Consider the following 14,822-nt stretch of genomic DNA (forward strand, 5'->3'; position numbering starts at 1 on the left):
ATCAAGTCTATCATACAACACAAAACTTTCTTCTGTTAAATTCCTAGTTTTTATCATTTCCGTGGAAATGAAAAAGCTGATATGGCGACCAAAAATTCCCTAGAACTCCAAATTAGTGACATAAAGATCCCATACACGGACTACAAACCTTTTTAATAAACAATTTTGTTCCAAAGAAATGGCAAGAAAACGGGGAACAATTGCTAAAACAAGAAACTTTTCCAAATTACACCTATTTAAAAAAAAAAAACTTACTAAATCCCAGAAAATCATGTAAAGAAATCGTCTTATGTATCCGGATAGGACACACATACATAACTCACTCCTTCATATTAAAAAGTGAAGAACCTCTCAAATGTTTACCATGTCATGGACCTTATACGGTGAAACACTTTTTACTTGACTGGTATGAACTCACACGAATTCGCCAACACTACTTTGAGACCACAAGCATAAAAGAACACTTTGAAAAAGGAAACCCTAAAACCATTCTAAACTTCCTAAAAAGAGCAAATCTTTACTATAAAATATGAGTGTGATACAAATAACAAACTTATGAAAACATTACTTGAATATGCCCATCAAAAATCAACTCTGAAAGCATCTAAAAAAATTTAAATTTTATATACAGCATTAAAAGAAGGTTGATATGCTGATTAAACAAACAAATAAATCACCACCACCACCACCATGACATAAGAGGAAGAAAAGACCCCCCCCCAAAAAAAAAAAAAAAAAATTATTCAATTTCCTGAAGATGAATATTTTATTATTTAAAAATTTGCAAAAAAAAAATAATAATTTCAATGCTATTTTTAATAAATAGCAATATTTATTAAAAAAAAAAACAATTTCACACTCATCTGGTTTTTCTAACCATTAAAACTTAAATATTTTAATTTTTTTTGTGAAGTGGAGATCTTCAAAAGTATTCAATACATACAGCAAATTTGACAAAATAAGGTTATTACATTTAAATTTAAATGTTCAATTTTAAACAAAAGTTAAAAGTTCATGTAAACTTTTACTTTGTTGCTGTCTTATCTAGATATATCTATCAAAGTGAGAATGTGTGTGTGAGGACACTTCTCAATCTATATATTCAATAAACAGTTGATCTACAGATATTAAATTTGGTATATAGAGTATTCAGACATGTGGAAAACTATTTAACCAAGGGGTAAAAATTGACAAATTAGTATGTGGAGGTCATAGGACTTTTACCCGTTTTTTTCAACTGTTTCATGACTGCGCATGCATGGTCGTGAAACACAACAACTTCCTTATGTTAAAGATCATGTCATGCTGGTCTGATGGTTATCATATTTGACTCCTCTTTTAGGTTTTGGTTTCGATCTCAGTTTGAGTATTTTTTTTTTTTTTTTTTTACTTACAAGAAGTGAACTGTTTAGAAAAAACATAATTACTGGCATGCACGTGTTTCAGTTTCTTTTCGTTTTTATTATTATTTTTTTTTTTTTATTTATTTTTTTTTTTTAAAGGAATTTAACGTTACATTTAATTCCTACAGTATTTCTGTTTATAATAAATGAGAATCCTGCATTAATTAAAATGTATTTATTTGTATTTTACGACTGGACAACACTGGGCAGCCTGCTAGTTCTAAGTAATCTGTTTTAATTGCAAAAAGAAAGCCTTTGTAGATACGTCCACTCTACCAGGAAGTTTCATCAGATGTCCTGCTGGTTTGGCAGGCCCAGAACAAGCTCGAAGTGTACTCTCGAATAATGTTTATGATAAGGCACTTGTGTAATGTGGCCATTACACTTTACTTTAGTAATTCATAACAATAAAACTTTACTTTTAGTAATTCATAAAAATAAAACTGGAAATAAATAAATAAAATTCCGAGTTGGCATGTTTTTTTCCTTTTTTTTTTTTTTTTTTTTGTTTTTACAAAACATTTTTCGGTATCACTAAAAAAGTCTCTTGCTGCCACTTGTTCATTTTAGCCTAGCATGCGTTTCTCTTCTGACCACATGCAGGGCACAGCCAGCTCATCCTTGCGTTTACGCGTCCATTTTCTTTGACCTCAGATTTCTTTTTCTGCCACGGGAATGTGGTGCACGTTTCTGTTTTTTCCTTTCTCTTAGCACGCACACTTCCTAATTTGCATATGCACGTTTTTTGGCTACTGCTGCTGTTAATCTTTTCACAAGCTAGCTATCCTTTGCTGCTGCTGATACTTTCCCACACGTTCATATGCACTGTTACGCTTGTAGAGCCAAGCTAACTCTTGATAGTTCCCTGTGTGACACGTCATTGATAAACCCAGGCAGTTGAGTAATTTATTTATCTAAATCTTTAAAAAATAATTTTTTTATATATAAAAAATAATTTTTTTATATATAAAAAATAATTTTTTTATATATAAAAAATAATTTTTTTATATATAAAAAATAATTTTTTTATATATAAAAAATAATTTTTTTATATATAAAAAAAGAAAATTTTTCTGAAATCTTTTGTAAAAAAATAATTGTCTTCTAAATATTTTGTGAATAAATAAAACAAGCCTCACTTAAGTCTAAATAAATGACGGTGTAACAAGTTTGAATCCAGTTTGTTCCGCACAAGTACTTTCACTTATATGGGCGTTGCCAGTTTTTGTGTGATCCCTATTGTAAGTGCCCAATATCTTTCTAGAAAGTTATTGAGGAAAGAAATGCCAACTATAATCATCTGATTCATTCAAAATAATGATGCTAACATTGATGGGAGAATTCTATCTGAGAGTTTATTAAATTTGAGAACAATTAATTTTGACATGTATATCAATTTTTGACTCGGTTACATAAGATTTAAAAAAAAATTATTTTTGCATTTGATCTTTGCTGATCAGGTAATCTCATTTTTTTAAATGTGCGTGGAAGGTGATAAAGAAAATGTTTTCATAGGAATCTTGGTAAAAAAAAAAAAAAACTCTAGAAAAATTGCACAATCTTATTTCCACGTGAACACTAAAATGTTTCATTTTTTTAAAAAAAATGTTCCTTTCTTTTAATACAGATGACTATTACCGCCAGGTTCAAAACTTTTAAAAATCCTGAAAGGTCTCGATACTGTCTATGCAATTTGTTCTACCTGTTTTCCTGACTATTAACATGCAGAAATTTAAATGTAATATGAACAAACATCTCTCTGCACAACTTCTAACTTAATAATGTCCCTGTAGATATGGTCCTTAATTCACAGGAGCCCCTTACGTCTTTGTAACAAACTACCTTGTTGAGGATGAATAATAATATAAAAAACGAGCCTATAATCATAAAATCATATATATATATATATGTGTAAAATTTTGTTGAAAATTCAAAGACTCACGTTTTCTTTTTATAATCTTTGTTTATTTTATGGATTTTTCCATTACAGCTGTTTCATTAGTGGGTAGGCAATTTTACGATTTATGTGTTCATAAAAATATCCTATTTCAAAAACAAACTTTAAAAAAATATATATAAGAGCAAATAGTTAATAAAACATGTAAAAAAAAAACACTTTGAAAAAGAGTTAAAAACATGAATCTGAAAAGGAAACCCTTAATAAATGGATAGTCCTTAATCCGCGGAGTTTATTATATTATTATTTTATATATATATATATATATATATATATATATATATATATATATAAATAAATATTTGGATCTTGAAATGTAATTATACTGTTATTCTTTTATATATGCTCTGTTATATTTTGTATACATTTAGCTTCTAAACAAAATGGATTGGTATACACAGAGTGAAATATAATTGGAAAAACATTTTATCACAAATTACCTTTGCCTGACGTTTGCATGGGAATCTTAAGTTTCAATTTTGTTTCATCATTTAACTGTCATATAAAATAGGGTTTTTTGGGGTTTTTTTTTCAAGAACATAAGCAATGAATCTGATTAGAGAAAAATGGCTGCATGTTAGCTGGAATAAAACTATTTGAAAGTGAAATGCATTTTGTATTGTGGTTTAAAGAAAAAAAAAAGAAATCTGGCCAAAAAAGAAAAATTGGCTAGTTAGAATCAAATATTGATTTATCAGATTACTAATAATGACCAAATAATTTTATATATTAGATTTAGAGTAACATTTTGGATCTGGCAACTTGTTCCATAAATTTTTTTTTTTTTTTTTTTTTTTTTTTGTGTTTATTTTAAAGAAAGTAAACCGTTTTGTTCAGATCAAACTGGATAAACATTGTGGTTTCTATATACAATGTAACAAGGTTGAATTACATTGTAAGTTCTGCAATCATGATAGAAAGATGAAAAACAAAAATGGCTACATATTTGCTCTTTAGCTTCAATAAATCTTCTAATGGCTGCCGGAGTTTTAAATGGTTTATTTATAAAAATAACACACACGCACAATGTAATATTACTTTCATCACTGTTTATATCCCTCTAACTCCATGATGAACCTGGAAAGCAGACAACCTAAAAGAAAAATGTACAAAAACAAAAAAAAGAAATCAGTCATAAAATTTCTCCTCGGATTTTTCATTGTTGTCACACTCCACCGAACCCAATTTGTCCAATTGTGTTAAGAGTTCTTCTTCTGGCAGCAATTTGACATTTATTAAAGTAGAAATCTTTCGTTTTCTTACGGGAGGCGAAAGGTTGGTTTATTTACTCTTTCTCTTGTTAGCCGTCATCTTGAATTAAAGAAGGAAAATACACCACATTCACTTCTTAATGGCTTCATTCTTCAGAGGCTGTGCTCATTTTAATTTCAATCAACCATTTTTTATGCCTCTCCCTGCATCTTTTCTAATAAATGGTTCCATTTCAAATGCAAAAAAAAAAAAAATATGGTGAATGGCTACACAAATGCAATTGAATTTCAATCACAGATCTCCTCAGGCCATTGATCTCCATGTTGTGGTGATCATATTTGATAGTCTTAAATCACATTCCGGTGTTTAATGATTTGTTTTTATCAGAAATATTTATAAGAGGTTAAATTAATTAATAATTGAATTAAAACCTCATCCGTTTTAATAAGATCGCAGAAAATGAATTAAAAACTTTAACAAATGAGAATTAGTTATAACTTACAAGAAAAAATAAGATAAAATATTAAAAATAAAAAATATTGAGTATCAACACAATTTCTATATTAACTTTAAATAATGTAATAGATTTAAAGCAAATAAATTAATTTGCAATTTCTGTGGCATTGCCATAATATACATTTTTGCAAGTCAAACATATTTCTGACAAAACATTACTATACAAATCCTCCATCGAACCATACTGACGCAACTAAGAACATAATACATGTATTATATATATACACACACGAGCAAGGCGTCTGGCATTGCCTGATCGTAAAATATGCTTAAATATAATATTTTGATTAATGCAGATTTTGTATTTATCATTATATAAATTTCTTTCCAGTTAATGAAAAAAAAAACATTAAGAAATTTACATGCAATGTTTGAGCCTGCAGACCACGTCATAACCCCCCATCCGTAAATTTTCAAGTTTTATAAAAAATTTTGCAGTTAATGAATATAAAATTAAGAAATTTGCATGCAGGGAGTTTGAACCTACAGACCACGTCATGCAAAAAAAAAACAAAGCAAAAAAAAATGTTATCAACTTACCCACAGTAGAATTTTCACAGTGAGTCATTGTCTACAATGACAAAGTTGCATTTTTATAATTGTAGATATATGTATTAATAAAAGGTGAATCTGTTGCTTATTCAACCATTATATTTTAATTTGCTTCAGTTCGTGTCTATCTGTTATACCTCTGCATTACATTGCCTTTTATAAATTTAAATTTAATTTATATAAATAAATTTGTATTTGGATTCATCAGACTACTGTTCTCGTCTTCAGTGTCATTTTCACATTTTGGTTAATGTAACCTCTGACCTTCTTCAGATGTATTCTGTCGAACTCAGGAATTTGGATGGAATTTTGAACGGAACCCTATATTTACTTCACGAGGGTAGCATGCTCTTGTTCTGTCAGCCATGACTGGATAGTTTTTTTTTTTTTTCTTTTACATGGAGGTCACCACTTATCAAGACCCAGAAGCCATTCAGGGACCAGGGTTATTGTGTGTACAGTAATCAATGGGATTAGTATCGTAGTAATCGTTAGTATTGGAGATTTGATAAAGTGTCTTAAGGGGGCAGTTCATCAGAAATTTGTTTATGTTGGACTTGAAGACATCCAAGTTGTAGTCAGGTAGGAAACAGGCAAATGGAAGAGAGTTCCACAGGTGTGCACTTCTAAGAAAGGAGCTTTGTTCATGGAATCCACGCACTTTTCCTGTTGCTTTTGAGCCGCCTGTGTAACACGTCTATCTCTCCTACTCGTCCAGTTTTCTTTTTTTTTAATCTTTTTCTTTCCTTTGCATATGATTGCTGTTGCTTCTGCTTCTATATGTGCATCTCCGCTCTGTTACACATGGTAGGCCACTTAAGATATGGAGGGGATCAGTTGATGATGACCTGATATGTGCAGCTGACACAAGCGAAATGGCAATAGAGGAAAATTTGGAAGTAATTCACAAAATATTTAATTTCAGCATGAGGCAAGACGACAAAACCTGAAAATAATAATCGCTTTTATAAAGTTAATTTTTTTACCCCCCGCCCTCGAAAAAAGGTTAAATCATAACTTTTAAAAATCCAAATGCTATAAATATCATGTAAACTAGATTTTTTAGCCAGTCTGAAAGGTGATAACATATAAATGAATATGAATTGCCTAAGCATATTATTATATAGACTAGACTTTTTTTAGCACGTTAAAAACTGGCAAAAGTTATATCACGTTGACTGAGAATTAGTGCTTATGCCAAACTGACGGTTGAATATGCTTAAATTTGTGCTCGTTTTTGCATTAAATACTAGTTCCTACCTGTACATTAAACGGATACCATAATACATAGTTCACTGCAATTATCATAGCAAAAGTATACACAAAATTTTATCCATATTGGCTCAGTAGCTTTTGAGAAAAAGTCGGATGTGCAGATACAGACAGCTAAGGCAGATAAACAGAGATATATAAAGTATAGATTTGTGGAAAATTTCTATATCTCTCTAGGAGAAAGATCTAGTTTTAGAATATAACATAATTTGCCCCCCCCCTCCTCCCTGATCTGTGCAAACATTTATTCCATGACAGAATGCCAACTAAGAAGTTTGCAATTCTACCCACACTTCTAAATCAATATTAGATAATCTTGTTAAAAATGTTTTAGGGTATAAAAAATTTTGTATTATGTATTCCATGCATCGAGAAAATGCTATTGGATCTACAAAACGGTAAATGGAAACGGTTTTAAAATAAGAGGTTATAAGTTTGTTAGAGATGGTTATAGTTTTTTTTGTTTTTTTTTTCTATCTGTTTTAAAAATAGATGTATTAAAGTCATTTTCAAGTTTATACGTAAAATTGTTGTAAAAGCCGATGGATAGAAAATGACGACAATGTAATATGGAAATTGGTAATAAAAAATTCTTAGTCTTGAAATTGTCAATAAAATTGGGAAATTATTTGGTAAATAATCCATGCTTTATTAAATGTTTACTGCCAGGTTTTCTTTTTCTTTTCTTTTTTTTTCTTTTCTTTTTTTTTTTAAATGACAATATCTATTTTTTTGATGTCCATAAGTGATCAGTTCTTTATTTAAACATTTGTATTCATCCAGACATCTAGTGGGGTATACATACTAACAGGGAAACTCAACATTGCCAGGGATTGAATGAGGATTAACAAACTTTCAACACTTCCAATACTTTTGTCATTGAAATCGACCATTCGTCAATCAAATCAATTGATTACCTACTCAAGTCAGGGACCGACTACAGTGCATTGGGAGGAAGTTCACGTCTCTCTGCAGTGACTTAGTCCACAACACATTGTAGTCTACATCGCACTATAGAGTAAATACTGTTGATTTTATGAAATCATTTTTATGTAAGGCTTGAATGAAAGTTTAAAATGCAGAAGTCAAGTATCAAGGTTCGGTTGTGCCTAAAACGGACATTCATTTTGAATGCGCCTCTGTTTTTATTAAGAACCTACTGTTGATTTTATATGCTGGGCCCTTCTGCTTGCATGGTGATAAAAACTTCTCAAATGCACTTGTGATGTTAGTCTGTATAAGGTTGTTAACTTTGGTCAAAATCAGACTGTTCCTTCCTTAATGGAATTTTTTTTGATTATCAATTTTCAGCATTCCGATACAAAACTTATCTAAGAACACTCTGAAGCATAAAGTACATTATAAAAAAATCAGCTCAGTGGTTTGTGAGTCCATAGCGAATGAACTCACACACATACAAAGCCCCTTTTATTTATATATATATATATATATATATATATATATATATATTAAAACTTCCTGACAACCTCAATAGCTCTGCCATCTAAATATACTTTCTGCAAATCTGAATACTTATCCATTTCCAATGTCTTGCACTTCTTGCTCATAAACTCTCAACTTATCAGTAATTTCACTCTGGTACTCAATGCATACAAGTACCATAAAAAAAATTTGAATTTCTTTCCTCTTTATGCGTGTTTTTCACCACTGCAACCACTGACCATCACTTTGATCTTGATAACATTCACTCTCTTTATTTTTCATAATATTTCTTCAAGTCTTTTATTTAAAAATAAGTTATCTATTGTTTCATAGGCAAGTATTAAATCATTAGCATACAGCATCTCTTCCAGACAACCTGTATGAAACTCCTTGAACAATGTTTCTAAGACTACTTTAATATTAAATTTATTTATCTCCTTTTCTAATAAATTGAACAGTCGCACTTTTCTCTTTTTATGGGCTTTCCAACACTACAAACATTGATCAACGCTTTGGTCTTGATAACATTCATTCTCAGATCTTTAATTTTCGTAGCATTTCTCCAAATCTTTAACAAGTAGGTCTTCCATTGTTTCACAGACAGATTACTAAGTCATTGAAACTCCTTGAACAACGTTTCTAAAACACAAATGAAAAGCAATAAACTCAATACAGAATCCTAATGTAATCCTACTTTCACATTAAATCTGTCACTAAATCTGCTGTTAATTCCAACACAATTTTGAGCATTTCTGCATATTGTCTTAACAACGTTCAGCAACTACTCATCTGTCCCTAATTTATGCAAAACCCACCAGACAATCTCTCTTGCCACTGTCTTCAGATTCACACACACACACACACACACACACACACACACACACACACACACACACACACACACACACACACACACACACACACACACACACAGTTTATTCTTTTTCCTAATAAATTTCTCTTGCATTTATTAAGGGATAGATTTAGCACCAATGATGCTTTGCTCGGCCATAAAACCATCTATGCTTATCTGACTTATTTGCTGCTCAATTAGTTTCTCAATCATTTCCAAGACCTAATCACTCAACTTTAAGCCTCTGTAATTATCTCTATGAAATGTTTTCTCTTTACACTTATAACTGTTCACAATTGTACTTTCTTTTGGATAACATTTTATGATCTAACTTGCAGGGCGCCTGTCATTGCCTGGTTGTAAAATACGCTTAAATATATTTTTATTTATGCAGATTTCATATTTAATATTATAGAGCCAATTCACTGTTGATTCTTATATTGTACCCAATATATAGTAGTAATTTCAAAAGTTTAAAAAAGAAATGACTTCTGTGTTATCAGCTAGAATTAAAACCAAAACATGTAGCCCTTCAGACTTATTCGTTACCATCTGATCTAAGTTCATGCGCATATAAAAACTTGTTAAAGATATAGATGTATATTGACGCATACGTAGAAATAATGTTTAGTCGACTTATGTGTGCCAAGTTCGCAAGTTTTTTTTTTTCAATTTTGAGCCCTTAGCAGCGATTTTTATCAACTAAGAACTAAATTGAATTTGTTCCACTGGTCCAAATCCCCTATATATCAAGTTTCAAGTCTAGAAACCAAAAATTGACAGACAAGTTTGGTAGAGACCGTTTCTCACAAAGACTAACAGACAGACAAGGTAACATAGATTTCTTAAGTCTGTGATCATCTCAATACCTGCTTCACCTGCAGACTTCAACATTTCTGCAACAATACCTTACCTTTCTTCATCCTACAGCTTCTCGTACTATTTCTTTTTAAATTCTTATAACTGGACTAGATACTGATTCAGCAACTTTTTCCTTGGTTTCCTGGAGACTCGATAGTCAACAATTTTTCGTAATGGCATTTCCAAGCATCACTCTCGTCTTATTCATTTATTTCTAATCTCACACACATACACACACTAGTGTTGGGACAATTTATCGAGAATCAGAAAAATTGGGAGTATCGGTATTGGATAAATTTGTGCCCATTTTATGATATATGGCATAATCATGTTGACACACCGGTTCCCATCAGATCACCGAAGTTAAGCAAGATTGAGCTTGGTCATTACAAAAATGGGTGACCAATTTGGGAAGTCCAGGTGTTGTATGTAGGAGGACGTCGACACCTCCCTGCAAAAAGTTGCAAAAACCTAACGTCGTCGTCTCCCCTAACGGGGATATACATGCGACTGGGGGCCGCTTGTGAATTTCATACTCCCATTAAACTTCCTCCTTCGGAGGAATCTGGTTAAACCCTGAATAGGGTTGGTGCTGACTACACACACACACACACACACACACACATTTTATGATGCCAAAATTGATTTCTTAATCATCTATTTATTTACTCTTGTTTAAAACAAAATCTTTATTTATTGATTTTGAATTACAAGTAAAACTAAAATCTATAGCCCCCCCCCTCCCTCCATAAGTGGGTTTTTACTAGGCACCGCCAAAACTGGGGGGGCAGGTCAGTACTTTTTGACGGACCGTCTTTTTAAAAATCTACCAAAAATCAGGTAATTATCCGATCAATACGAAATTTTCAGCGATTATTAGGAGAAGAGTGAACTTTATAACAGTGTACTTATTTTTCATAAACGATATTTATATATATATATTTTTTTGCTTACAAAACCCCCCCTTGTTTTGAAGTGGGAACAAATATGCTTAAAATAATCATCTGAAACTGAACACAAGATATTGTGTTGTTGTAAGGGACAGAATTATAGATTAAAAAAAAAAAAAAAAAAATTGTTTGCATACTTTATTTTGACGTCTGAATATCAGAACTTCGATTGTGTTTAATTATCCCGCTTTTGAGTTTTGAAGTGTGAAATTCGGTGAATATGTTAAGTAAAATAATTAATTTAAGTTAAGCAAAACAAAAAAAAAAATTTTTTAATATTTATACGAAAAAAGCCATTTTAAAATTTTTGATAAATAAATTAACAATTTTTTTTTAGCGAGCCGAATAATGCATGACCATTATTAAACAGGGCATGCTTTGAATAATCGATACAAAAAAAAAATCGATAAATATTGTGCCCTTTGTGTTAAAAATAGCATCATTTTTTTCGATCCCGTTTGAAAACGTTTGCCGCCTTTCGACTACGGTGAACCAAACGCGCTGAAATAATTTTTTTTTATTCTGCTTTAAATTGCCCCCCCCCCCCCTATTTTGGGGAGCCTGGCCCCCACACACATACACATTAAAAACCAAACTCATACAAATGGTCACCCATCTGGTACTGGCCAGCCTCAGCTTGATAATACATTGAAATTTTCGTCACTGAAAAATAAGTTTTTTTTGGCCTGTTTGGTCTTCCATAGTTTTCTTCTTATAAACCGCAAACGTAAATAGTGTCGATATAGACTCTAGATTTACGCGAAATATCTGGTTACCTATATGAATAAGTGGAATTATTTGAAATTTAGGTACTTATATTATAATATTTTTGCATATTCTCTTAGAAAATCATCCTAAATCTTAGACAATAAATTAATTAATTATTTCAAAAACCTTTTTATTTTTAATATTTATGTACGTTTTTTGTGCAAGACAAAAAATGTCAATTGTTAACTTTTTGGGAAAATTTAACATTTAAAATTTAATTAAAAATAGTAGAAAAAGTTTTATATTATTCTGTTTTCTATATGATAAAATTCAGGGTTTTATCTTTCTGGAAAAAAAAAAGTTACTCAGAAATAATGGATTTTAATAAATGTAATTTCGTTTTAAAAAACAACAACAACTTGATTTTGCGGCCATTTTTGGCGGTGCCTAGTTTTTACATTTAAAAAATATTTATGCACATTTAACATGTGTTTTTATGGTAATCAGGCGGGGGGCAACTTTATAGTTAAATATTTGAATTATAAAGAATCGGAATCGAGAATTTAGTATGAAATCGGTAATTGTATTGTAATTGGGAAAAATATTGGCATCGTCTCATCACTAATATATATTTCATTTCTACTTTTGGTACCCCCACTACCAGTTTGCACTTTTTTCACAATTTACATGTCTTAACGTGACCATACCATCAAAGTCTACTCTTTTGCACATATCTCCCTATACTATCCGAATTTAATCTTCTAAAGTCATGACATCTGTTTTTCTTATCTGTTTATTTAGAATTAAAAAAAAAAATCTTTCAATGTAATATTTTATTTTTGGTTGAGATCACATTTGCTATATTTCGCAATTCTAATGTTTTTGTTGTTCATAGCACTAAAAAGAACGCAAGTATCGTGGTTGCACAGGTTAACATACAAAGCAAAAGATTCCATGAACCAGAAAATCTGCAGACGAAAAAATAAAACTGATTTTCTTGCCTGAATGAGAAAACATTGCCAATAACTTTGTGCAAATGTTTTCTTTTTGTTGAAGGGCAGTTATAATCTACATCTACCCACATTAGGTCTAAGGAATTGTTGTTTTTGGTTTCTGGTCTTCGTTTCTTTTAATGTCATATGTTTTGCAGCTGCAGAATATTCATGCTCAGCTGAATAACACACTTCAACAATCTAACGTGTATCTTACACGCATTTCTTACTTTGTGTGTTCGTTAACCTTTATTTTGGACTAGCAGGGCTATCCGGCATTGCCCCGGGCTATACATATAAAAAAGAAAATAAAGTTGAGTTTGACTACACTTGCTAAATGATTTGTTTTTTTTTTAATTATTTTTACTGTGCAATGATTTATATCTGTTTGAAAAAACAAAAATCCACTGATGTTGGCCCACTTCTACAAATTCTGAATAGGGGCAAGTTTTAAGCGGTTATGATTAATAAAAATATATATTTGTGATTAACCCTCAGCTAATTCAACTACTGATAAAAAAAATTCCCTCTGATTATTTGTTTTGAGCCGAGTAAATCATACAAAGTACAAAACAAAAATATTTTTTAAAAATCTTTTAACCCTGTTTAAATGCAAAAGCTTACCGAAATAGACGTTTTCAAACATAGGCTAAAAATAAAAAATGAAACGTCTGTCATAAGATGAACATGGACACAAGTACTAATATTTCTCAGTAAACACTCTAACCTATTGGGCCACGGCAATAGTCATACCATGATGTTGCAAATTTATGTAGTTAACGTATCACCTCTTCTCATGTCCACGATGTCATAAAAAACTTAGACACCTCCAAGGTACATCCCTGCTATACTAATTAAGAAATGCTCAGCAGAGCTAGCCTCCATACTTTCCAAACTCTACAACAAATGACTTGCTGAATCCTACTTCTCTAATAGCTGGAAGATGGCCTCTGTAGTACCAGTGTACAAGAATTCTGGTGAAAGGACCAACCCTCTCAATAACCACCCTATAAGTCGCGTCCCTCTCTTTGCTAAAATCTTTGAGACGCTAATCAATCAAGCACTAATTCACCACCTTGTGGAAGCTAATCTTCTTTTTGACAAATTTAGGAAATGTTGTTCTACTGCAGATATTTTAACAGTTATCTCTGAACACATATCTCCTGCACTGAATGAGCCAGATGAAGCCTGGGCTGTAGCCCTCGATATATCCAAGGCCTTTGACAAAGTCTGGCATGAAGGGCTGCTAATGAAAATCAAATCATATGGTATAACTGGACAAATATTAGATATAATTAGATCCTTAGATAATAGGACTATTCAGGTTGTCATTGATGGACGTTCATCCAAGCAGCATAACATTAATGCGAGAGTGCCTCGGGGGTTGATCCTTGGATCACTAGTATTCCTGATATTCATCGATGACCTCCCCGATAATATTGAGTCTGAGATGGATATATTTGCTGATGATACAATGCTCTATAACATGCATGAGGAAAGAACGGATGTACACAAATCCAAGACAATGGCTGAATCCTTAGAAAATGATGTCCAGACCGTAGTCGGATGGGGACATAAATGGATGATGGCATTTAATGCGAGTAAAACTAAGCTGCTCTCTTTTAACAATTACAAGAAGCCTCTCCAACCACCGATAATCATGACAAATAACTCCCTACCTGAGAATTCTTCCTTCAAACTCCTTGGCTTAACATTCACAGGAAATATAAATATGTTGAGGACATTGCAAAGGCTGCTGCATGGACTATGGGCTCCCTCTATCATGCTAGAAAACTGCTCATACCCGAGAGTATCCTGTACCTCTATAAGGCCACCATTCACCCATGTATGGAGCATTGTTGCCACATCTGGGCTGTTGTATCTACCACTAGTCTCTCCTTCTTGGGGAAGATCCAAAAAAAAGGGTCTCCAATCTAATAGGTCCCACTCTGTCAACTAGGCTCCAACCCCTGTCCCATAGCTGCAATGTTGTGTCCCTGTGCCTGTTTTACAAGTGTTTTAATGGAATGTGTTCTGATGAACTCATAGCACTTGTGCTCCCTCGACGTACATATCCCTGACAAACCCACTTGTCAACAAAAT

At 31.9% G+C, this 14,822-nt stretch overlaps 1 protein-coding gene and 1 pseudogene across 5 annotated transcripts in view; both read left to right on the forward strand.

Annotated features, from left to right (window-relative positions):
- Positions 1-14,822, forward strand: part of LOC145249474 (protein FAM13A-like) — a 388,341-nt gene that overhangs the window by 162,468 nt on the left and 211,051 nt on the right. The gene's annotated exons all lie outside the window — the stretch shown is intronic.
- LOC145249776 (5S ribosomal RNA) lies at positions 10,383-10,501 on the forward strand (annotated as a pseudogene).

Source organism: Euprymna scolopes, chromosome 28 (assembly GCF_053919585.1).
Source record: "Euprymna scolopes isolate OS-2025 chromosome 28, ASM5391958v1, whole genome shotgun sequence".
NCBI lineage: Eukaryota > Metazoa > Mollusca > Cephalopoda > Sepiida > Sepiolidae > Euprymna > Euprymna scolopes.